This window comes from Sturnira hondurensis, unplaced genomic scaffold (assembly GCF_014824575.4).
Source record: "Sturnira hondurensis isolate 20B ecotype Veracruz unplaced genomic scaffold, ASM1482457v3 Scaffold0016284, whole genome shotgun sequence".
Lineage (NCBI taxonomy): Eukaryota > Metazoa > Chordata > Mammalia > Chiroptera > Phyllostomidae > Sturnira > Sturnira hondurensis.
The window spans coordinates 2,287,777-2,314,261 of record NW_028088915.1 but is presented as its reverse complement, the minus strand read 5'-3'; the positions used below and the strand labels follow the sequence as shown (position 1 = coordinate 2,314,261).

Genomic DNA, 26,485 nt, shown 5'->3' with positions numbered 1-26,485 from the left:
GATATAAACTCATAAGGAAACGCTTCTGACATTTCATCGGAGCTTCTTAATTTAGTATTTACAATGTCTGTGTGAAATGATATAGTAGTTTTATTGTTTAATTATGGAGATGGTAAAATGTAGCTGATTCCTGACTTCTTCCCCTTAATTACTATAGCGTGCTCTCAAATTGTTGAATGCAGAAGGATATAAGTTGGTCTCCTGTTAGGGTTGCTATTACTCAGATTTCAAATAATTTGTAATCTTCCCTGAAAATGATCTTTTAAAAAATCTTTCCTCTCTAGTATGTGGACTTTTGTTATGAGCAATAATGTAGCACAGGAGTCTGATTATGGTGAGATAATGGCAGTGTGAAATAAAACGATGCTTCAGAGTCCCGTAACCTGCCTGAAATGGGTCTTCGTCTTGCTGATGTCCCTTAGATTTATTGTCCCTTCCTGTTAGGTGATCAGATCTTTGGGAAATAGGGGCCAAATTTTTTTTATTACACACCATGTGTATAATTTTTAATGGCATTATTTGCACAAGCAAATGTATAATAAAGGATAAGTCAGAATGAGCAGATAAACAAGCGGGTTGGCCCTCTCCCCAACCAGTGTGGATTCCCGAGCCTTGGCTGTAACACAGAGTGATGTCTGAGGCACAGAGACCACGCTCGTGTTTCTAAAGTAATTTGCATTTGAGGATCTGGGTTAACTGATCTCTATGGTTAATGAAGTTGACCAGACACCTCCTTTTTCCTTCACTGCTCCTTGGGTAATTTTAAAAATTCTTACTATGCCTTGGAATTTAGCACCAGTTAGATGTCTGTTTGCATTCCTACACTGCTAGAGTAATGGAAGATTTACGTCCCCCAAACAAATCCCACCTCTGTATTTCCCTCCAAACACACAATTTTTCTCATCTCTGGGATATCAGCCTCCCCCCCAGATGCCAGTGTGAAATACAAGACTCTCCCCCAAGCAACAGCGTCCATAAGGCAACCTCCACAGAAGTTGTTTTTCTGATTTTAAACACAGATTTATCTTATGGCAAATGGCTCCATTTAAACAAAACAAAACAAAAGTTATAAAATTCTACTGTCTCCAGAACTGATGGTGAGTGATTAACATTCCCCACAACTTCACAGAGGCTGCCACAAGGAACTCAGTAAGGGGAATTGATTGAGTCACCTGTTCAAGAATAAAAATGAGCAGGGTGCCAGGCCTGTTGACAGGGAGAGATAGGAGTCCAGCCTTATCTTCACGGTATTGCCCTTGCCAGTTGCTATCACACTAGTAAGATAAAGCAAGTCATCCAGGTTTATAAGCCACTGATTGGAAGTTGGATACTGAATTCAGGATTTTTCTCTCTGTGAGTATTGGCTTAGCTCAGACCAAGGTGAGCTGGTAAATGAAAAATCTACTCTCTAGGAAATAGACATAGAGAGCAAACCAAAGCACTTATGTAGCCAGTCAGAGCTTTTACCGGGTAATGGTGGGCGGTGATCAAGTGATGGGATCTGGAACAGAGGGGAGCTCTGAAGAGTTTGATGGTATCTATAGGCTTAATTAAATAATATTTCAGTTGAGCACGGCTCTTGTCACCCAAACCCCTAGTGGCCATTTTCCCATCAATAAATGAGGTCTACTAAGTTCTAGTCCTTGTTATATGTGCAACCTATTCTCTGTTGCAATTTTTTAAATCATAGAGATAAAAAATACTTAGTGCAATTACTGAGGAGATAAGCTGTGTATCTAAGTATAGTCAATCCCCAATCTCCATTGATTCCATATTGTCACTCACTAAAACTACTTGTAACCCCCAAATCAATACTTGCAGTGCTTTTGTAATCACTTATGGAGATGTATAGAACAGCAAAATACCTTGAGCTAGCTGATGTACGTATTCCCAGCTGAAGTAGAGCAAAGCATCACCGTGCCTTCTTGTCTTAGTTCCCAAACTATAAATAAGTGTACCCCTTCAAGTCTACTGTATGCCACCCTTTCTGCATTTCTGTGCTTTTTGGTGGTGATTTTGCTGTTTAAAATAGTCCCCAAGCATAGTGCTGAGGTGCTGTCTCAGGTTCGTAGATGCACAGTGTCTGTAATATGCCTTACAGAGAACATACATGTGGTAGGGTAGATCAGCTTCATTCAGGGGGGTGTCATAGTGCTATTGGCCATGAGTTCACTGTTAACAAATCAACCATTTGGTGTCTAAGCAGAAACACAAGTGTTTCCAAAATTCAGACACATGAAGCAAGGTTATATATCAGTTGGTTGATGAAAATGTGACCAGAGTTTCACAGAAACTCTAACCAGCTTGCTTCTGCTCATGTCCCACTGATCTTTTTTTTAATCACCACCATTTCATACTTGAATTACCACTACAGCCTACTCTGGTTCCTAGACTTGAATCTTTCCACCTATCACCTGAAGTCAAGCTAGGAGGATCTTTTCAAAGTCTAAATTTCGTACTTAAAACCATTCAATGGTTCCCCAGTTTTCCTAGGGATAAGCCCATTTCAAAATGCATAATCAACTGGGCCTTTCCTTCTACTCAGTCTCTTCTGCTACTTACCCACCATGGCTCAATGCTGTTTTTCCTTTAACGAGGGTATGTTCCTTTTTGCCTCAGGACCTTTGCACTTCCTGGACCCTTGGCCTTCTGGCTCAATATAAAATTTGCCTCAGGGAATCCCTTAGGTCTTTTGCATATCACGTGAGCTATCACATTATCCAGGAAGATGCCCCTACATTTGATTTGGTTCAATGTTCTACCACGTGAGAATAAAGAACCCAAACAATCCCCATCACTGGGTTTCTCATAGTGCATTATACTGGTCCCTTACCCCCACCCCTCCCACCCATTAAACTGAAAGTTTCCTGAGCACAGGAACTTCCCCTTGTCTGTTACGGGATCCCCGTGGCCAGCACAGGACTTGGCATAGAGTGAGTAGGATTTCAGTAAGCATTTGGTAGAGCACTCTGCCCCTTACCAGCTGTGGAAAAACCACCCGGACGTTGAGTGTCCATTTCAGAAGTGTAGAATTAATACCCACAAATCTGACAAAAACACTTGTACTTGTAGCCATTGGGCTAAATTTAGTCCCCAGGTTTGTTTTGCAAGTGCACACAGTGTTGTTTCTAAAGATCGATGTGAATTTCTCAGGCATAGCATGTCCCTCCAGTCCGCCTCCCACTTCCACACTGCTGGAGTCTCGCCTTCCTTGCCAGTGCCTGCTCTGGAAGGCATTCGAGTTTTTGACCACTGATTTATAGAATTTTTTGAGATGAAAGAAATATAATGAGTCAGAGAACATTGTATCATCTAAACAGTTAGCACCAGAATCCCTTTGTAAGAGGAAAACTGTTTCTACTTGGCAAAACATATTCCTAGGAATTTGGAGTAGAAGCCGAGACTCCAGGGACTTAGGTACCATCTGATGCCAAAATTCTGGAGGAAAGGACAGAATTTCTCTGTATAGGAGGAAAAGAGAATTTAGGGTTATTGGTAATGACAGGGATGGGGAATAGGATCAACAAAAGAACAAACCGAGAAGGAAGAAAGAATCCACAAGATAGCAAAAAGAATACTCTAAGGCAAGGTTGGCGATTTTTGACCCTCAGGCTGGGTTTATTATGTTTACGTAGAAAAGGATGTACTGAATACAGCCATGCTCTGCTTATATATCTACAGTTGCTTTCCCACTGTAAGGACAGAGTTGAGTAGTTGTGGCCAAGACCATGTTGCCCACAAACCCTAAAATATAATAGTTATTCTCTGGCCTTGCACTAACATTTGCTGAGCTTTGATCTAGGGAAATAGCCAGTGGGCAAACCCTTCACTTGTTAGAGTGGCTACACAGAAATTTTCTGATCAAAAAGGCCTAATTGCAGTTCAATAGGCAGTGTAAACTTCCTCAGCCTCCTTAATTATTTGGGGAGAACTAGTTTGTTCATGAAACTTTCCTTGAGAAGACTTTGCATGGTAAGTTTTAAAGAAAAGTTGAATTTCACTTCCAGGACAAAGTAGCATATTTTTATAAATGGAAACAGTGTATGTGGTCATGAGAGCTGGGATTTCTGCTTAGAATGCACAGAAATCCATGGGAGGGCATCCCCGGTCAGGATTGAGTAGGCTATACAGGCTGTCAGGGAGGAGTGCTAAATCCAGACTTATCCTCCTCCTGAGGGAGGAAAGGATGAATGACATAAATTATATGTATGTAAATGCCCAGCACAGTGCCTGGTGCACAGTGCATAGTGCATAGTGCATTCCAACATAGCAGGAGTCCTGGCCAGGTAGCTCAGTTGGTTAGAGGGTCATCTCTACATCAAAGCTGCAGGTTCAATCCCCAGTCAGGGCACATACAAGAATCAACCGATGAATGAGTAAATAAGTGGAACTCACTCACTCTCTCTCTCTCTCTTTCTCATCAATAACATTTTTAACATTTTTTAAAGCAGGAATTACTATTTTTATTTAGCTCATTTTCATCATTTATTTTATAGTTGAGAAAACCAAAAAACAGAAAAAAATAGCAACTCCCTGAAGATCCTGAGGAAACTCACAGTGAAATGTGCTGTAGATCCCTGAACAACACAGGAGTTAGGAGCACCAAACCCCCCACCTACAGTCAAAAATTCCTGTATAATTTTTCACTCCCCCAAAACTTAACTACTAATATCCTACCATTGACAAGAAACATAAACAGTTAATTAACACATATTTTGTAGGTGATATTTGTTATATACTGCATTCTCACAGTAAAGTAAGATACATAAAGAAAATGTCATTAAGAAAATCATAAGGAAGAGAAAACACATTTACGATATTTATTGAAAGAAAATTGTGTAAGTAGACTCATGTAGTTCAAACCCATATTGTTCAAGGGTCAACTATATAAGAAAAATATTTATGGAGATATTAAAATTGAATCTAAAAAGAAGAGGTCAAATATACTTGCTGTGAGAACTAAGATGGCCTGTATATTTGAACCTTAAATTTACTCTAAGCTTTCTTATACCAAGGTGTAATCAGAAATAAAGTATATTATGAGTCTATATAGGAGAAGAAAGCTGAGTCATTATCAGGGGGGGAAAAAGTTTACTCAGCCCTAAATTCTAAAAGGAGTCTCTCACGTTGGACCTTCAGGGTATTTGGCATGGCAAAACGGAGAACAGAGAGGTTCCCAGGCTGACCGAACACTGTGGACCATGTAGAGTTTTCCAGAAGTGCCCATCCCTAGGCCTTCCGCCCTCCTGTTGACCACCTTAGGACTGGGGCCCAGACGTCCTCGGTAAAATCACCATGGGTGATTCTCAGGTGCAGCCAGGACTAAGCACCACAAGGAAAGAGCATCCTCTGATTTAGAAAATTATAGAAGCATATTTCAAATGAATATATTTTTGGTTTTGAGATCTACTAGTATGAGACTTGTTAAACATGTTTAAACTGTTTTTAAAATTTATTTTTAATTACAGTTGATATTCAATATTAAATTACTTTCAGCTTTGCAACCTAGTGATTACTCTTTTATGTAGCTTGTGAAGTGACCACTGCAGTAAGTTTAGCAGTCATCTGACTCTACACATCGTTGTTATGATATTGTTGTCCGTATTCCCTGCGCTGTATACTTTACATCCCCATGGCTGTTTTTATAACTGATCATTTATACTTCTTAATTTCTTCACCATACTTTACCCATCCCCCAATCCCTCTCTCATCTGGCAACTGTCAATTTGTTCTTTATCTATGAATCTGTTTCCATTTTATTTGTTTATTTATATTGTTTTTTAGATTCCACATATAAGTAAAAATCATATGGTATTTGTCTCTCATTTTACTTAGTAAAATAACCTCCAGATCCACCCATGTTGTCACCAATGGCAAGATTTTATTCTGGGGGGCTGAGTAATATTCTACTGTAGATGTGTACCACAGCTTTATCCATTCACATATCCATGGACACTTAGTTGCTTCCATATCTCAGCTATTGTCAATAATGCTGCAATGAACATAGGGTTGCATGTATCTTTTCAAATCAGTGTTTTGAATTTCTTCAGATAAATACCCAGAAGTAGAATTGCTGGGTCATATAGTAGCTCTATTTTTACTTTTTTGAGGAATATCCATACTGTTTTCCACAGTGGCTGCACCGGTTACAGTCCCCTCAACTGTGCACAAGCGCTCCCTTCTCTTTACACACTAGTCCACACTTGTCTGTTAATTTATTGATGAAAGAAGTGTGACAGGTGTGAGGCAATATCCTAGTGTTGTTTTAATTTGGATTTCTCTGAGCATCTTTTCACATGTCTATCGAGCATCTGAATATCCTCTTTGGAGAAATGTCTATTTCAGGTCCTCTGCCCATTTCTTAATAGCATTGTTTCTTTTTTGATGCTTAGTTGTATGAGTCCCTTGTATATTTTGGATATTAACCCCTTAGTGGATGTACCATTGGTGAGTATCTTCTCCTACTTAGATTGTCTTTTTGTTTTGTTGATCGTTTCCTTTGCTTTGTATAGAGTTTTTAGTTTGATGTACTTCCAATTTGTTTATTTTATCTCTTCTTTCCCTTGCCCAAGGAGACATAGCCAAAAAATAATAATATTGCTAAGAGTCATGTCAAATAGTATACTATCTATGTTTTTATTTCCTATGAGTTTTATGGTTTCAGACTGAGCATCTGAAGAGTGGGGTGTTTCTTTAAAAATTCGAAGGTGGCTGCCATGGATTAGGAAAAGAATTGAGCATTTCAAAGTTGAGATAAAGATTACCAGTGGGGCTAGGAGTGGACTCCAGGCAGGATGTTACATTTGTGTACCTGGTTTCAAAATAGTGGCTGGAGCCCTCTTTATGACCATAAGCAACCTTGCTTTAAACAATTTGTGAAATGTTTTCACTCAACTGGGAGATGTAGCCTGTGGAATCTGCTTCTATAAGTAATAGCATGGCTGTCTCTAGTCCAAAACTTATCTGCAGAGAATATCTAGATCAGGCTCTTCTTATCTCCAAAGGGCAGCAAATGTGGGTAATCTGTGTCGTAAACACATATTGGAATAGAGCTCCATATTTTATTTGACTAAAAGTAGAAGGGCAGTTTGCAAGTTGATTGTAGAGTGATCATTTAATTTCCTCTGAGTTATTTCTACTAAAGCTGTATTCTGATTCTGCAAAGATGCTAATCTTAGCAGTGGGAAATTATGTCATGCTGGCAGTATTTTAATGGCTTCAAGCCTCTTTCCCTTGGGCAGAGTTGGCTATCACTGCATTTCCCCAGCCAGAACGTAACCCAAAGCCACTGCAACAGGAAGCTCCCTGGAAGCAGTCTATCAGCCTCAGTGACTTCTCCCTCTAAGAGGAATCATATCTAAGCCTTACTATCAAAAAGTAGAAGAAGCCAAGACACACCAGAGATGATGGAGCTGGAAGGCAGCCTGAAATAATGAGGATAAGGATAAAAGAAAGTTCACATATATTGGGGATTTATAATGTGCCAGGTACTGTACTAAGTGCTTTACATAATTTTGTTTCATCCAGTGCTTAACACAACCCTATGAGATAGGGTCGGTTATACCGAATTTACTGATCAGGAAGTGGAGGTGCAGAGAAGTGAACTGCCCAGTCCCGACCAGTGAGTAAACTTGGCAGGCTTGGTCCAGAACCCAGGCAGCATGACTGCAGAGTGATGTGCTTAACCCCACACCCAAAAAGGAGGAGTGCCCATCTGATAAGTCTGATAAAACTGGGCGCAACAAGTCTTTCTGGATTATGTTGCTATCTCTGCTTTTCCATTGACTATTTATCCAGTGTTTCTCCTGGCTTATCTCTGACTTGGAATGAGAAAGAACAGGATATACTGCACAGCACTAGTGCTGTGCACTCACAGTCCACGTGTTTCCCCCGGGCAGCCAACAGATCCCTTTCTCCACGACCTTTGCTTCGTTTTTTACCACCTCCTCTTCTTTACTGACTGTTGCCTGGATTCATAGCTGAGCTTGTGTACAATTTCTACAATCCATATCGGAAGTCTGTTTTGTGTCAATTTCTAAACCAGAAAGTCCTTTTAGCACCTTTAACCTTTCACCTTCATTCCAGTACATGTGCGCTGCACTGGAGCAAAGTCACAGCACCTACCTAATCGCTCCATAATGCATTGCATTATTCTAATCATTTAAAAGATTTGGTCTGCATTTACACAATCAAAACGATTGTCATTTCAGTGCAATCAATTAGTGAATCTTGCTACCTTAATCAGTTCAAATCACATTCAACTAATTTGGTCAATTGATGCATAATGGCTGATAAAATGACCCCAATTAATGCTCTAGATTTACATGTTTTCAGGATGTAAATCTAGTTTTGATGGTATTATATGTGTGGACTGCAGAAAGCCCTGGGGGATAGTCCCAAATCCCTGTAGATCTAAAAATCTTTGAATAACACTATGCTCAGATGTTTTCCTGGAATTTGACAAATTAAGACAATCACACCAAGCACAAGATTTTTGAGAGAATTCTGCACCACTGAAATAACTAGTGAACTACTACAGGAAATGAAGGGAGAGAACACAAATTCAGGGACACAAAGAGCCAGATAACAGGAGGAAAGGTCCTGGTTTTACCATTTCTCTGAATAATAAAATAAGATGTCACACAGACACATATGTTTACCCTGCTAATGACCTTTACCCATAACACCATTGCCAAGTCTAAGTGGGCGAGAATATTTCTTCAAGTTTACCTCAAAAATCAAATGCACAATAGAATAAACAAAGGAACTAAAAAATTCAGTCTTCAGACTGCCCTTTGTGACTTCTTTTTCCTTTAAATTTTTTCATGATTAGTTTAATTTTTCAGTTTAATTTCATAGTAACTATGTAAGAAGGTGGAAGATTTCCCCTAATCCTATAGGTATAGTGTTGACAGAAGAGACAAATAAAAACTTCCCCGATTCAGCCTTTAATCCACTTCCTGAGTTATCACTTGCCTGCCTTCCAAGTGTTGTGACTGGGGGCAATTATTTCTATGGAAATGCAGCCATAATGACCAGAAGAACAGCAGCTATAGTTCGTTGACCTTGTACTATGTGAGGCTGCCATTATGAATTAATTCATTTAGTGATCATGACAAGCTTTTAAGGTACTTTAGTGGATACTAGTATCAATCTCATTTTACACATGAGGCAACATTGTGTAAATTGGAAGCCCAGTAATAATTTTCTTATAGTTTCATAGAACAAAGAGCATCATGCTTTGCTGGATCAGCTGGAAATATAGTAAAATTTCAAAACGTCAAATCTCGATGCTCTGAACAGCGAGGATTCCCCACAGTGAAATAACCTAAAGGCCAAAGTGAAAACCCTCCACTCGATCATTTAGAACTCAGGCTGGGTTTAGAAACAGTTCTTGTAGGGCCGGCTTCCTGGAGCTTCCCTTTCTTTACTGCAGCCTTCCCTTCACACCACAGCCCGAGCTCCCTGCCCCTTCGGGCTGTGCATCCGTTCTCTGGTGAGGAAGTGTGAAGGCGCCAGGCACACATAACATCATCCTGAGCTCCAGAGGATCCACGTGTTCGAGTGTCTCTGAGCCACCACCATTTGGTTCATTCTCTTCCGTTGATCTTTTTAAAGCTCTAGCCATTGTAGTTATTTTATATGATTTTTTTTTTCTTTCTCTGAAAATACCAAGTCCTCCCGTAACAGGAGTCAAGCCTAGGACTGTGCAGTTAGAGCTAGTTCCCTTCCAGCGGAGTCCTTCTTTCACCTGAAAGAGCCGCTTATGTTTGTGCTCTCTAGATGAGCCAAAATAAAAAGCTAAGGTAGACTTTTTCTCACCTTGAATTTACTCCTGTTAAACTGGTACACATGCGCGCCTGTACCCAGTCATGAAGTGTGTTAGTTGCTCTGTTGGTTTCCAATACATTCTGGGTTTGGAGCTGCAGGATCACATCTTCTCCAAAGAGCTCAGGAATTGCACCAGGGTTGTCATTCATAGGAAAGGGAAGGGGTTTGTCAAGGCAAAATTCATGTATTTACATTAGAATGAATTTGTATTAGTAATAGGTATGGAGTAAATGAAATAAGTCTGATGTGGGGTAGTAAATCTGCCAGACTTAAGTGAGTTTCGTATGCAGTTGACAGCATGTAAATTTCCTAAATGTGATTAACAGCTTCATGTATGTGAGACCTATCAGCTACTGACAAAGCTTTAGTCAGGGAATGAAAAAAAAAATCACAAATAAACAGATTTTTTTTGAATTCTACCTCTAGGGTTTTTTCCTTTTGCTATAGAAATTTATTCTTTCTACTTTCTTCTTATTTTAGGACTTAATGTGTAATGCTTTTACTTTACATGTTAAGGGTCCCTATATTATGGAGTGGCAACAATACATTTTTCAGCTTGCTAGCTCTAATAGCAGGTAGCAGTTCATCTTCTATTGGGGGGTACTTCACTGACAGCTTATTAAAATGTGTTGTCTCTCATGTATATTAATTGCGGAGTCCACAAATCCTGAAAAACACATCCTTAGTCACCTGTTTGCAATAAAATTTTAAGATGCTGAGTACTTTTCTCTGTCAACACCACTGATGTACTAATGTCGCATCAAGCGTTACCGAACTCCGGGGGTTTGGGGTTATTTGATAGGTTTGGGGGTTTTCTATTTGTTTGTTTTTGTTTTTATTTTTAGCATTCCTTAAATTCTAGCATGGGGCTTTGTAAAATAAGCACAAATTGTTGGGGAGTGTCTCTAATTCCAAACTCTAGGTTTATGTCATTTAAGAAGTTTCTCTAAATGGCTCTTATACCTGAACAAAGAATTTGTCAGAGGAATGTAAGTCCCAGAATCAACCAGTAAAAATGTAAGTGGGACCTCCACAGCACCCACAAAGAGCCTGGTTTTATACCTGAAAAAAAGTGAACAAACTTGCTTTCAGAACAAGAATTGCTAGAGTTAGGTCCATAAGACTTCGTATCTCAGGGCCTCACACTTTCCAATAAAACCTCTGAATAAATGTATATATTTTTGGAGGAAAGGGGTAGAGTGCAAATTTGGGGGAGCTCTTTAGATGGTTAGAATTAAAATAGTTATGTTTCAATGGAACTGCTTGTTGGCTAACAGTAAATGAGTGAGTGGCCTCAGTACTGACTCCCAGAATCCTCACTATGCCCGGAGAGTTGGTATCTGAGAACACAGCAGGGGGAAATACTACCGAAGGCCAGAGCTCCCTAGGGTGTGTGCCTGCAGAGAGCTGAGGCAGAGCCCTAGATAACTAAGCTGCCCTGGTTCTGCCTAGCTCCTTATATATTCCCAAACTCTTTCACACATGTCTTCTCCTTCGTGCTTCCCCACCTGCCTCCAGGTGATTGATGATTTCAGTAGACAGTGACATTTGGGGTAGTGTGTTGAAGGGAAACATGCAGCATGAGGAAGGGAGGAACTTACAGGTGCAACTCAGATCCCACCCCTAAACCCAACAGACCCAGCCCTCTTCCTGGCCTCCTGGGTCTTTGAAGGTCTCAGAGAACTCTGGGTACCTGAGTCCTGCAGCGTAGCCACTCCATTCCCTTTCACTGCTCACTGCCAGGTACAGCTCAAACTCAGGCACTGGGTGGGGCCTAGGCCCAGGGGTGAATCCAACAGGCTTCTTGGTGCTCAGGAGGGCCCAGTAGGGCAGTTCATCCTCAAACACAGTCTTCTTAGGCCTTGCTCTGTGAGTTCCTGGCTCTGAGTGGCACAGACACAGGTCAGCATCTTCCCTTTGAAAGCAATTTTCTATATAACCTCTAAAAACTGGGATCCTTTTTTATTTCCATTTGAATATAAGCTTCAGAACAGTAGCACAGTGTATATATAACTTCTTTGTCACTATATTCCTAGGGTTTAACATATTTGGATGCTGCGAATGCCTAATTCTTATCTAACCCTCTTAAAAACAGTAAGTGCCGCATGGCACAGTCAAAAACTTTTATCAGGATCCTGCATCTTGTAGAACCAAATGTATTACTATTATGTACATTAAGCTGTTCCCTTTCCAGAAAAGGAAACAGGATGGGAGAAAAAACATCTCATTTACAGAGCACCTACCGTGTGCCAGCCTTTCCGCCAGATCCTTTCTCCACGTGTGTCCCACCAATCCTTCCAGAAAATATATGAAGTGAGGAGCATAATCTCCATTTTGGAGATAGAGTTTCAGAGACATCAGGTTGCTTTTCCAAGTCACTGGGCTAAAAGTGGAATACACCCATATTTATGTGTTTGACTACGAAAGTCTTCTCTTTACCAGTCTTCCTTCCCGTAAATCCTGTCTATAGAGAACAGAATCCCCAGGAAAGGATCATGATCATAAATAAGAATATTATTCTCTAATTTCAAAACCGCAAAGCTTCTAGAGAATAGAGAGGACCCACACCTTTAATCCAATGGTATTGATAGACCACGATGTAAAGGCAGGTATTCCATTCTTCTTGGAGAATTGGTTAATGCTGAATCGCCCAGTTCCCGAACCCTGGTGGGTAGTTGCCCCAAACTTCTCCAGCACTCTGACCTTATATCTCTGCCCAAAATATTCCTTGATTCTGATTGTTCTTATCCTCTTACCCTGGTTCATTCTCCCATTCTCTGAAAGTAGACTGAATTCAGTCATTTTCCCCTTTTGGTTTTAGAAGGAAACTGTTAAAGTCACTCCTATTACTGGAATCTAGCTTACAATTCACTGAACTAATGCGTGCATTTGCTTTTCAATTTTAGGGTCCTTATATTCTGTACAAAACCTCCAAACTGTTTTTAACCTTCACATTAAAATTTAATTTCCTTAAGTTTAAGGAAAAAACTTAAAACTTCCTTAATTAAGGCTCTCCTTACATCATCTTCAATAAATGTCTAACTATCGTGCTTTCTGCAAAATAAATTTCAAAATTATTATTACTTGAGCTACATTCTTTTCAGATTACATGAACCAACATAATTTGGGAATAGCAATCTCTCCAACAAGCAAACCGGTGCACTCAAAGATAGCAGAACTCTTCCAGCGAAAATGTTTTCTAGTGCAAAAGTTGGAGTGCCCAGTGTAATCCATTTCAAAATACTAATTGGATGCATTTGTTTTAAGAATCTGGACACATTGCATATGATGTCATATTATGTAGTTGCTTTTTGCATAAGTGAACCATTGCAAAGCACATATGAAGACAAAATATCAAGCTTTTGTAAAGCTATTAAACAATAGCCCCTTAGTTATCTTGGCTCTGAGTTTTACCTGATGTTTTATTACTGACAAATCTGTACCTACTATTGTTCTATGTTCTCCCATTTCTGAGGTTAGATAATGAGAGAATAATGGAATAATATCTTGCCAAGCAAGACACTCCATCTGTTTTTGTTTGTTATTTTTTCCCATCCCATCGCCCACTTTCCCCAAATGCTTCCTCTAATGCAATAATTTTCCTTTAACACAGACCTACAGTTTTAATCAGCCCATCTGTGTAGCTCTATCTGGGGGAAGGGATTGAGGAATTAGCATTTGTTCATGTCCCATTTTGAGTGTAAAAGCACTCAAAGTACACAGTTGCCTTCTGAAACTCAGAGTTAGCCATTGTAAAGACCACCCAACAGTCCTCAATCCTCACCCACTTTTTCTTTCCCTCAGTCGGGGTTGTGCTAAATATCCAGCAAGGAATCTCAAATCATCTGGGCAGAGAGCTAATTCTTACAACCACTGTATGAATCAGAGACCACTCAGATCTTTATTCAACAGTGACTGATCTCCTTGCTGTAGAAAGACAGAAACCAAAATCACGAGTGAGTGGGACAGGACTCCAGCAACTAGCTGAATTCAGATCCTCTAGGTAGAGACTGTCACTAGGTACTAGAAACTGTTTGTAGCCACTAAACCAACAGTGCATAAAATGAGTGAGATTGGAGCAAGTGTACACACGGAAGCTGTTTATAGCTTCAGAAGATCTTATGGATCGGATGGGAAATTAATGAGAGTGAAAGAAGTGGAATAAAAAAAGAAATGGACTGATATCACCATAGCACTTAAAGCATATGCAATACATTGGAGTTACTGAATTATAAGAACTGCAGGAAATATAGCCACAAACAAAGCCACTGAATAGATTAAACATTGTAAGTAAGATTTCAGAGAGATGACTCCCACTCGCCCTTTATCTCATATTCCCCCTACACAGGAATCTGCTGTGCGATGCACAGAGAGTACGTTTTTGTGCCTCATTAGATAAAATGTGATGTCACAGAGTGACAGTTGCCAGGGGAGCTCTAATTTGGAATTGGCAATGTTGTACACCTTAAGATTCTCGACTATAATGCAGCATTAAAACTCTTCTCACTGAATTTCTTTAATAAAAAACACAGCTGTGAGCATTCACTCAAATATGTCCTTGTGATGTTTTATTCCTATGAGTAATCACTTCCAGATTCAGCCTGACATTTGGAACTTTGCTTCTAAATGGAAGACTTTGGAATTAACAAAGGCACCTTACCTCATTAGAAACAAAGCCGAACTCGTGGGGAACTTGAAACACACTAGACTAAAGCCAACAGAAAAGCAAGTTCAAAAGCATGTACATAAACCTGGAAATTATTGTTTGGACCTGACACAACTATTCTACGTGGGCACAGCAGTACCCGAAAAGGGCTAGGACCAAACCGACCGTCTCCATCCCAGAAAGGTACTTCCCGGCTGTCGCTATAGGCCATGCCAATCTGAAGAATGTTAACGTGAGAAAATTCTGGAAGCTCTCAAAAAGCGAGCATAAAGAACAGGCATGCCAAAAGTAAAATGTGAAAATAAAAATACCTAAGGTACTTAAAAATAAGAAACATAAAAATCTTACTTTATTTGAGGGAGAGATGATGGAAGCTCTAAATTCCTAGAATGTGAATGAGTTAGGATTTTAGTGAATCATCATACTTTTTCTTTTTTATGAAAGCACAATGTTTTACTTTCAGCTCTTTTCCTCAGGTCTTTGTGTCAAAATTGGCCCTCATATAGGTGAGATTCTACATGTGAAAGAAGAATAATTTTCTATAAAACATGAGATAAGAAAATGGGAATGTAGTGAACAAAAATATTAACTAATGGTCAAATTGCAAGAAGTGGGTCAGGATCTTAGTTTGCCTCTTACCAGCTGCATAAAATGATATTAATGATACATAACACTTAGTGTTATTGTGAGGAATGAATGAAATAACTTTGGGAAATGCTCAGCACAATGCCCACCACACAGCGGGTGTTCCTCACTGTTCGTTCCTTTGGCTCCCACACACCAAACCATCCTCACTCCTGCTCTCCCCTGCTGCTTTAGTTGCAAATGTCAAAATGTTTTAGGCCATATTCTCATAACTGAAAACAAAGTGGAGAAGTTATTATTTCTGAATCTATTTCAAGACTTATATCTGATCCAAACCTTTCACACACTGGAGCAAGGCGGATGATGCGTTCTTTTCTTCTTAGCTATACAGATACAAGGGTGGGATGCAGAGAGGGATTAAATGGATTTCATATAAATTTTTTAACCTTGTAAATGATCACATGGCTCATCCAGTGATTTCTTTGACATTCACCACTAGCTCTAAAAGCCTCACATTTTATATTGTGCAAGCACAATTTTATTTTCCATTTTCCCCTAAACGTTCCCCCCGAAGTATAAGATTCTAGTACATGGAAGAGCACATAACCTAGGAAAGGTGAGAGCGGAGGTGTCATCTAGCAACTCGATCTTCATGAACAATCCACCCTCAAGTGGAACTTGTCACTTACAGTTCTATTAAAATTGCTAACTCTTCGTGAACCTGAACCCTCCATAAAATCTCTACCTCCTTTTTGTTTGTGTTTACTGATCTGTTTAAATTATTTCAGTACTTTAGTAGATGGTAACAACTATGAAATTTACAAGACAGAAAGTCTTCTTCCTACCAGTGAACCTAGTGTTCTAACTCCTGTTACTAAGGGCCTCCATTACTGCCAAGGCTCTGCAATATTTTTCTGGAATTATACTATGCACACGAAAAGGTACAAACGTGTTTGCCAGTAATAGCATGAGATACACACTGTCTTGCACCTGAACCTTGCATGTCTCACTTAACAATATACTTTGTAGCTTGCTCCATATTAGTCATATAGGGATTCCTTTTACTTTCTCAAGGCTACCTAGTATTCCATTGTATGGATGCACCGACCTTTCCTTTAAACTAGTTCCTTTAATGAGTATTAAAGTCACATTTGGATCATCATCATCATCATCATTATTCACTATTACAGAAACAATGTGGGGGGCTATATTGGGCCTAATTTATTTCACACTTGAGTATATCTGTAAGACAAATTTACAAAAATTAAACTAATGGTCAAAGACTATGGGACTTCTTTTTGAAAGATAGATGCTTATCAAATTACTCTCACTGAGGTTTGTCAGTTACACCACCAGAAAAGCAGGCAAGTTCTATTTCCCTATATCTAGTCAAAACTGTTTATAAACTGTTTGATCTTTGCTAAACTGTGAAAATAACCTCTCAGGGTAGAGTTTGCTTGGTATATTTTTGTATGCTTCTATCCTTTGGTATGGGCTTTATTTTAGGTCCACTGCTCATGTTTCTATTGTACTGTTAGTGTTTATGTTGATTTATGTCTTTTTATATTAAAATAATAACTCATGAATTGCAACTGTTTTTTTACAGTTTGCCATTTACTTTTGTTATTTGATACTTTTGGTCACATAGAAAATGTTTTCATTTTTATGTAGCAAAATTTTGTTTTTCATGCTTCTTTCTTCCATTTTTTTTAATTTTATTGTTATTCAAGTACAGTTGTCTGCCTTTTCTGCCCACCACTTCCCCCCCAACCCCAGCCATCCCCACCTTCCTCCCCTGATTCCACCTGTCTTGGCTTTGTCCGTGTGTATTTTAAAGTTGTTTCTGAAAACCCTTTCCCCTTTCCCTCCATTATCCCCTCCCACATCCCCTCTGGTTACTGTCAGTTTGTTCTTAACTTCATTGTCTCTGGTTATATTTTGCTTGCTTGTTTGTTTTGTATATTAGGTTCCACTTAAAGGTGAGATCATATATTATTTGTCTTTCACCACCTGGCTTGTTTTGCTTAGCATAATGCTCTCCAGTTCCGTGCATGCTGTCTGTCCTCAAAGGTAGGAGCTCCTTCTTTCTTTCTGCTGCATAGAATTCCATTGTGTAATGTACCATAGCTTTTGGATCCAGTCATTTACTGATGGGCACTTAGGTTGCTTCCAGCACTTGACTATTGTAAATTGTGTTGCTATGAACATTGGGGTGCATAGGTTCTTTTGGATTGGTGTTTTAGGATTCTTAGGATATAATCCTAGCAGTGGAATTGCTGGGTCAAAAGGCAGTTCCATTTTTAATTTTCTGAGGAAATTCCATACTGTTTACCACAGTGGCTGCAACCAGTCTGCATTCCCACCAACAGTGTACTAGGGTTCCCTTTTCTCCACATCCTCTCCAACACTTGTTGTTTGTTGATTTCTTCATAATGGCCATTCTGACTGGTGTGAAGTGGTATCTCATTGTGGTTTTAATTTACATCTCCCTGATGGTTAGTGATGCTGAGCATCCTTTCATATGTCTCTGGGCCCTGTGTATGTCCTCCTTGGAAAAGTATCTAGTCTTTTGCCCATTTTTTAATTGGGTTGTCTGTCTTCCTGGAGTGAACTTGTGTGAGTTCTTTATATATTTTGGTGCTCAAATCCTTGTCCAAGGTATCATTGGCAAATATGTTTTCCTACACAGTTGGTATTCTTTTCATTTTAATACTGTTTTCTTTAGCCATGCAGATGCTTTTTATTTGGATGAGATTCCCATTTGTTTCTTCTTTCTTTTATATCCCTTGCACTAGGGGTCATATCAGTGAAAATATTGCTGCGTGGAATATCCGAGATTTTCCTGCTGATGTTTTCTTCCAGAACTTTTATGGTGTCACAATACATTTAAGTCTTTTGTCCACCTTGAATTTATTTTTGTGTATGATGTAAGTGGTGATCAGGTTTTATTTTTTTGCATGTAGCTGTCCAGATCTCCCAACACCATTTGTTGAATAGGCTATTTTTATTCCATTTTATGCTTCTGCCCCTTTTGTCAAATATTAGTTGACCATAGAGACTTGTGTTTATTTCTGGCTCTCTGTTCTGTTCCATTGATCTGTGTATCTGTTCTTATGCCAGTACCAGGCTGTTTTGATTACAGTGGCCTTGTAATACAGTTTGATATCAGGTATTGTGATCCCTCCTACTTTGTTCTTCTTCTCAAAATTGCTGCAGCTATTCAGGGTCCTTTATGATTCCATATACATTTTTGAAATGTTTGTTCTATATCTGTGAAATATGTCATTGGTACTTTAATAGGGACTGTGCTAAATCTATGAATTGCTTTGGGTAGTATGGACATTTTGATGATGTTAATGCTTCCAATACATGAACATGGTAGATGCTTCCATTTGTTTGTGTCTTCCTTAATTTCTTTCTTCAGTGTTGTGTAGTTTTGTGAATACAGACCTTTTACCTCCTTGGTTAGGTCTATTCCTAGGTACTTTGTTTTTCTTGTCACTTTATCAAATGGGATTGTTTTTCAAATTTCTGTTTCTGGTATTTAATTGTTGGTGTACAAAAAAATGCCTTTGTATCCCACTGTTTTGCCAAATTCACTTACTAGGTCAATTAGTTTTTTGGTGGAGTCTATAAGATTTTCTCTGTACACAATCATGTCATCTGCAAACGATGGCAGTTTTTATGTGGTAGAGATATTTATTTTCATCTTTTATACCTTCTGGGCTCTGTGCCACATTGGAAATACCCTTTCCTACTCAGAGATTATTATTTTTTCTAGCATTTTAATGATTTTAGATTTTTAACCTTTAAAAATGTAACTCTTCTACCATGTATATATGTGTAAGGAGTGAGGTAGAAATGTAATATTTTCATGGTATATATCATTTGTTATTTAATGACTATTACATCTTTTCCCACTGATTAAAGATGCCTTTTGTATCAGGTTAAATCGTTCTATTTATTGGGCTTACTTCTAAAAATCTATGCTGTTCCAATTATCTGTCTAATTATTCAGCTAGTAGAACCATCAGTTTTTAATTACTGTAGCTTTATAATTTATTTGAGTAAGTGCTGTGAGCAGCCTACTTCCTGTTTCTCTGGACAGTTTTCCTGGAATTTTTACTTTTCAGCCATATGTGCTCTAGAATAAATTCGTTTTGATATTTTAATTAGATCACATGACATTTACAAATTTACATGGAAAATTCTTAAATCTTTATAATGCTATGTCCTGTATCCAAGATCATGACATGCTTTTATATTCATTCAAGTTTTCTTTTGAGCTCTTTAGTGTTTTAAAATTTTCTTTATGTCTTATTAATTTTATTCCTTGCTATGTTCTCAATTCGGGCAGTGTGTGTGTAAATAGAGATTTTACTCCTACCATTACTTTTTATGTTCATTGTTGGTTGTATGTATGAAGGCCATTATTCATTTTGTACATTAATTTTCACCATTTACTGCATTATCATACTGTTTAATGTGTCATCTGATTTCCCGTAGTAAGTAAATAGCATCAACTGAAAATATTTCTTCTTAATTTGCTTTTTAGATTCTATTAATCAGGGTATGCTAAGTTATGGTGCAATTCTAAATCGCACCATAGAGGTTTGGGCACAGCAAAAGTTTATTTCTTGCCCAAACAAAGTCTGGTGTGGGTCCAGGTGATTCGCCAGAACAGCAGTGCCCTATGTGTTGGCTTGGTACTGCCCGTGGCAGGCCGCTTAGAGCACCTCCCTATTAGCACCTGCTTCTGTGGATGCCATGCTGCAGGAGAGAGGGACAAAGACCGGCGTATGAACAAGTAGGCCCGATAGGCACATGTGTTACTTCTGAGTGTACTTCATTGCGCAAAGCAAGCAACACAGCTGCGCCCAAATCTCAGGAGTAGGGAAGGGAAAGCCTACCACACACCTGACAGTAGAAGCAATTAGGAGGCAATGCAAAATGCCTTCTCCCCTAATTCTATTGTCCAAGGTAGTAAATTGTGCCCCCAGCAGAATTAGGTCCTGAATTTGTCATCCTGTAAGTTAAAAATGTACGTGTGAAAGTTTCAAATTTTTACTTCAAATATTGTTAAAAAGGAATTTAAACGTGCCTGAGGAAAGATTCCAAGGCCATTTCCCTTTTGTATGGAAGGTCCCATGGACCAGTTTACCCATTATTCTTTAAGGAGGCCATCCCACATTCTAATCTCATCCCACTGTAGGGTTTATCTCTTTGACTTTTTCTTCCATGTTTTATCCCTTTCATTCTCGATTAACTCTCTACCTCTGCAAGCTTGAGCAAGAAGGGGAGAGACTTTCTTCCTTTAAGTGCTGTGTTATATAAAATCTTTGCCTATAAAAGATATGTGTAGAAGGGGAATGAATGTATGTGTATACATACCTATACCTTTGTTTTCTCCATCTGCTCTCCTCAAAAGCCACAAGATCAAGAATAAACACATTCAAGCTGTTAGCATAGGAGAGGGGAGATGCTACAGGCCTATGAAAAGATACTTAGGCATTATTTTCTTCAAATTCTGTCTAAAAAGTAGCTATTCACTTGATTGGTAAACAGATACTATCAGTGTGACCTTTGGTTCTGTCCTTCTCAGTGGATGGTCTGATGACCATGATAATATAACTTCTGACAAATCATTTTTTTAAGAATGCCTATTATCTATTAGAAAGGTCTTTTCTTTTCTCCCAGACTCACTTGGGTCTGTCTAAACAGAAAAATATGCAACAAATATTCTGAAGAAAAGATTATTGGGCAGAAATCTTTTTTCACACAAGAAATATATCAAAGGACCTAAAGGAATACAATTTTACCACTTCCAAAATACCATCTTAATGGCCAATTAGTTAAAGTTTATATCTGAATTATTCCCTTCTGATCAATAATATATGCACAAGAAAATATCTGCTCAAAGAATTCCCTGCATGATCAAAATAATTTATAATTGCTACTTCACTTGGCTTCCTTTAGAACAGGGCTAATATTTGGCTTTTCAACCTGTAATAAATGCTTTCCTCTCTCTCCTCGTCTGATTGTGCCATCATTAACACCAAGGAAGGACAAGTTTAACTGTAGATGACAGATATTTATTTAAAATACCTTCTGCTGCATATATTAACATTTTTCTTTCTACTCTTTAAAGAAGCCTGAATTCAGCACTAAAATGAGACTCGCATCTCTGTTATGCTAATAGCCCCGTGCCACCATGCTATGGCAGAATATATCGTTTCAGAGGGAGTCAGAGAGTTGCATCGCAATAATGGTGTGTTTACTGCACTGGGAAATTTAAGTAGAAGAAATGCTCTGGAAATACGGCCTCCTCAGTCTCCTCTACCAACATGAAGTTATAGCCAAGCCAACTAACAATAACCCATTGGATCAATGCTCAATACTCGGTCTCTTTCTAATCTCTGAGAAAATGGGAATGCACGTTTCTTGAGAATCTTTACCCTAATATCATTGGACTCAATAATTTAAGTATCTCTGTTGTCAAACGGACTTCCTATATGAAGATAACCTGTACAAGACATCGTGAAGGGTGGTGGCTCACCAAATTCTGGAAACCTAGACTTATGAAATACGTTGCAATGAAATTATTAGGATAAAGCAAAATAAGTGCTATTTCGAGGTTAAGATATAAGTTTAAAATGTATCTCTTCCTAAGGAAATTGTATGGGTGGAATGCATCATCAAATGTACAAGTCAAAAAATGGTCAAGTTGATATCAGGCTGATTGTGTGGATGAGGGGACTGGGAGTCAGAGAGCTCAGAGGGTCGCACAGTTTCACTGGCAGTCACACTTCTACAGCCCCCTGTCCTGAGCCCCCTGCACCCACTTTTTCCCATTTTACTGTGTGAATGGTCAACCTCTGGTAAATGCGTAGGAGAAAACTATAGATTTTAGAGTACATCTGCGTCCTGTAGGGATTTAGTGCGCGCCCTCATAACACACGCAGTGTACCAGAAACCCAGGCACAGAGACATAAAGATATCGTGGTTTTTCAGCACTAGGATTGGGAGTAGAACCCCAGTCTTCTCAAATCCCAGGCCAGTGCAGTGTCCCCAGCCCTGGATTATCTTCCTTTCCACCACAGAAAGAATCCATCCTGCAGCCAGCACATTTGAACTTATGTTTTCCTCAGAGCAAGAGAGATGTTCCAGATCATCACTGGCTCTGATAAAAGGTGGTCAGAGAAGAACCTGGTGGCCATCAGTCAAAAGTTAGGGAACACAGTGCTTTCAAAACTTTGACACATCGTTATTTCAGTACTTCGAAGCTAGACATGTGCCGCGGTCCGGCCGCAGCAAGGTCCAGGGGTCCCTCGAGGTGAGGATAGGCGTCGGCGCTGGGTAACAGGCAACTACACAGCTCAAAGGCAGATGAAGCACTGTTCCGTTTATTGCAAGTACAAGCAGGTTTTTTATATTTTCATTAACATTTACAGGTGCATAGTATAATCAGTGGAACAGAAAAAATCAATATAAAGGTAATTAGGAAAAATACAAAAATTTCCATAGTTTCAACAAAAGTTATTTTGACCATAAATATATATCCCTATTCAAGGTAAAGGGGGGCTGTTATTCTAACAACTTTAAACATTCAGGGGCTATTTCATTAAAGGGGATTTGCCTTGGGACTTACTTAAGGGGGCTGCCTTGGGTATTCCAGGCCCCCTACTAGCTGATATCATCATATCCTACAGCTGCTTAATCAGGTCAGGGTAGGAGGTGTTATCCTGGGGAAAGGCCAAGGTGATACTGTTCTCAGCCTGACTTAGTTGCTGTTCAGCTCTGAGAATGGTCAGCATTTCTAGGAGATTCCAAATTATCAGAAAAGGAGAGGTTAGAACACCAAGAGACAGCAAGATTAAGATCAACACCACATACCCATTCATGCCACGTCCACCAGGCCAGAACACGCTTCTTTGAAGTCGTCCTCCCCATGCTCGGACTTTGTCAGACAGCATGGTTGGCGCTGGGACTGGATGTGGCAGACATGTCCAGCAAATACAACTGTGTAAAAACCATACACGTGAGCATGTGTTCACGATTTATCTGAACTCTCAATTTGGCACCGAGTCTCAAATGACTTCAACTTGTACTGGGATCTCTGCTCCGCTCACAGTAACCTGAATAGAACATTGTTGGCCCTCTTTGGTCCTTTGCATGAAAAGCTTCACAGTTATAGCTGCACTGAATTCCACACCCTGAATAGGGGTTAAGTAAACTTTCTGAGGTCCTAGAAATAAGCACCATGTTTACAAGGTTCAATAATAGTTAAAAATTGTACTTCATTTCTGAAAAAGAAAAATCATAAGGTTATTATGTATGGGTTCCCCTTTAGTTCAGTTGATGAATAGTTCATCAAAAACAGAATCTTGGGAAATATTTCATTTCATTAAGGGCCCTGACATGGATAAAGTAAAGTATCTTTAAGTATTGTAAGCAGTGTGGCCAGCGTCTTTCCGGTACACAGAGCATAACACCCACTGGGCTGTTTTTACTCATTTATATAAATTAATTCAACCAGATGAGCATGGGTGACACTGATTACTGAAGGGCCTCGATGCAAAAGTCCATGTACCCTGTCAGTTTCTATATCCTCTGCTTCAAACCTATCGTTAATTTTACCATCAAAGGCTTCATTCATTAATAAGTTTCTACATGAACCCACTTATTCACTCGTCCATCCATCCATTCATCCCATTGTCAATGAGGGGAAATGGTCATACTTCGGTATAAAAAAGGCTTGGAACTATGAAATAATTTGTGCAGTATCTACTGGGAAGTTGTGAATATCATGAATAAGATTAGTTCCAGATTTTCTGTTTGAGACATGAAAACAGACTTAATGTTTTCTCCTCTAAGATTTCATTTTGTTCTTGGTTTTGCTGAAATCCAAAGGGGAGCGTGTAACAGCACACTCTGGCTCCCACTTTACGATCTTAAGGAAAACTAAGATAAAGCCTCAAAAAACGTGCAGTCGTTCTGGATTGTATGATTAACATGGACATTGTAAAGTTCTTCCTAAGTAATTGAATACTCTTAAGTATTTTTTAGTATTTGCAATAGTTATTATTATTGTTAGCTTATGACATATGATGTTTTTAAATGTGACAAAAGAAATATTTCAATTTAGACTATACCAAAAATGTCACTATACCTTTTGGGAGTTACTTCTTTGGATACTCAAATAATTGTTGCAATTTACAGGACCTGTACCTTTTTGAAAATGTTCCTATCTTTAAAAAAATTAAATATAAAATGAAAAACATGGTTGAGGGTTTTATAAATGTTGAAGAATATATCTATTCTCATAAATCATTGATGCAAATCAGTTCACTCTTTCATTTTTACTATTTCCACTGGGACTTTGTTGAAACTATAGTTGATAAAGAGTTTAAAGTAAATGGATTTTAATTGTTCTGACAAATATCTAAAAAATCCTTCAAGAAACCTATTGAAATAAGAAAAGAGCTCTAGAAAATCCCCAGTCAATATTTGATAACGTTTTTGTTTGGTATAGTTTCTTGTTGCGGCAGACAATTACCAAATTTCAAAATAAATTTATTGTATTTTGGCAACTGATTTTCCAGGAGTGCAACTCCAAAGGTGAGGACTTTCCTGTTCTCCTTCCCAAGCCAAGGATAGTCATTAGTGGCAATTAATAAAAGTAAGACTTTCATTGTGGGGGGAGATGGTATCAAGGCCAAACTCACTTCTTATCATTCCTCTTACGCTGGCCCTGCTCCAGCCACAGGAATAGCTACATTCCTGGAATAGGTCATACCTTCCTGTCTTCATGCAAACTCTTCTTTCTCCCTGTAACACCTTCTTCCAAAACTGTCTACTGGCAGCAACTTGCTCCTCATGCAAGCCCCATTTCAAACGTGTTCTCCTCCGAAAGCCTCTCCTGATCCTTTAGTTAATTATCCCTTCTTCTGGACTCTCAGTATGCTATTTTCACCTTGACTTATCACCATTGCATCATACCTTTATTTATTTTATTTATGCCATTACTTGTATGTGTCTCCAATGAGATTTTAAATATGCTGAGAATAAAGACCATATCCTATCTTTGTACCTCTGGGCCTCTTACATTATTATTGACTGTATTAGGTATTCAATAAATACTTAGCTTCAATCATTTTTGCAATTGCATGAAGATATGTAATGTAATTACATGAAGATATGTAATGTAATTACATATTTCCCCCCTTTATACCTTTGTCCATGCTCTCGTTCCCTCTGCCTGGGATACCTTCTCCCAAACCTTGTTCTCTTCTCTACCCAACTCTCTTACTCAAGCTCTGGGATCTCCAGCATTGTCATGCCCCCGTATTAAGCCTTCTCAGATTATGACCTCCCCCTGCACCAACAGTCAGGAAAGATTTGAGTCTCTCCTCTGTGCTTCCACAGAAATCTCTGTCTTCCTCAGTCATGGCAGGGATTGCCTGGTTCTATAATCGCTTGTTTAAAAAGTTGTCTTAGAGCCCTGGCTGGTGTAGCTCAGTGGATTGAGCTCGGGCCTGCGAACCACACAATAGCGGTTCGATTCCCACTCAGGGCAAATGCCTGGATTGCAGGCAGGTTCCCTGCAGGCCAACTCCCTGCAGGGAATGCACAAAAGGCAACCATACATTGATGTTTCTCTCCCTCTCTCCTTCCCCTCTAAAGATAAATAAATAAATAAAATATTTTTTTTTAAAAAGTTGTCTTAGTAGTCTTGTGAGTTCCTTGAGAACAGAAATCATTTCTGGCATGTCTGAATTTCTAAGACTGGTATGGTAGGCACTCAATAAATATTCGCAGAATGAAAGGAGTGGATAGATGGATGAACTTTAAAATGAAATTTGGTTGATAGATCATGTATTTTGCTATTATTCTTATATTATTCTCTAAAGAAGAGAAGAGGAGGTATGATGACTTAGCATATTAAAAAATCATTGACTTCACTTATCTTCCACTTTTTCTATTTATTGTATAACTATATTGAACCAGTTATCACAATGGGGGGGCTCATCTTATGGTCTTCTTTATTTTCTTCCATACTTTCCCTACCACTTAATTCCATCTACTTGGCTTTGAGGAGCAAAGAGATTCTAACCAGCTAGAAGTCATGAGTATGGTATTCCTTCCTTAAGGCATCGTGAGTATAATATACCTTCCTTAAGGAAAAAAAGAGATTAAAAATCTCTGACCAGAATATAAACTACAATATTGAGAACTTATGGCCCACCAACCGTAATCATGTATTACTGGAAATTCTGGATAAATATAAAATTTTACCAATTTCCCATAGTCTGAGTTCATCAGCAACAATAATGATATTTTGGAGGGGGGTTGGTTTTTTTTAAGATTTTATTTATTTGTCTTTAGAGGGGAAAGGAAGGAGAG

The 26,485-nt window shown here is 38.8% G+C and overlaps 1 long non-coding RNA gene across 1 annotated transcript; it reads right to left on the bottom strand.

Annotated features, from left to right (window-relative positions):
* Nucleotides 1-973: 973 nt before the first annotated feature.
* Nucleotides 974-22,466, bottom strand: LOC119000768 (uncharacterized). The gene is made up of 3 exons (XR_005069403.1): nucleotides 22,372-22,466; nucleotides 8,761-8,767; nucleotides 974-984 (listed from the first exon to the last, which is right to left on the bottom strand). It is a non-coding gene; the product is annotated as an uncharacterized LOC119000768 (long non-coding RNA).
* Between the last annotated feature and the right edge of the window lie 4,019 nt (nucleotides 22,467-26,485).